The sequence below is a fragment of the Olea europaea genome, unplaced genomic scaffold (assembly GCF_002742605.1).
Source record: "Olea europaea var. sylvestris unplaced genomic scaffold, O_europaea_v1 scaffold1056, whole genome shotgun sequence".
Taxonomy (NCBI): Eukaryota; Viridiplantae; Streptophyta; class Magnoliopsida; order Lamiales; family Oleaceae; genus Olea; species Olea europaea.
The window spans coordinates 225,117-225,698 of NW_019227904.1; positions in this window are offsets into that span (position 1 = coordinate 225,117).

The window sequence follows — 582 nt, forward strand, 5'->3', positions numbered from 1 at the left end:
TGGCTCATCTCAATCTTTAAGGATGAGATCAACGATCCCAAGTTCTTTTACTCCATTCCGAAAGTCTTGGATGGATGGAAACAAGAGAGGTCAACCAGAGTGGAAGCAAAGGAAGGGATCGAAAATCTGTAACTATGAACGATCCGCACTGAACTTTTGTGGGGGTAGTGTTTGACTACGGGTGGTTTATGTAGGTCATGGTAGATGTTGACAAGTGACACTAAGTGCATAGTTCAATGACAATTGGCATATGTAACCTAATCTCACATGGCAGGTTACATTAGGAAACTAAAGTAAAGCTAACACCACTTATAGAATTTTGATAAAATGGATGGTAAACTTACGTGGTGGTATAATTGAAATGAAATTTAAGTCTATAAAATATTTTAAAGCTCAGTGATACAAGTGACATTTAGAGTAAAATTCGATGGCAAGCTAGTGTATTTAACCTTTATACTCATCTTATAAATTAAATTAGAATATTTTTAGTTTCTATTTTCTTTTTTGGAATTCTTGCTAATTTGAACCAATTTTTAACGGGAACAATTTCATGAATGACCATTGAACTTTAAAATAATAAAA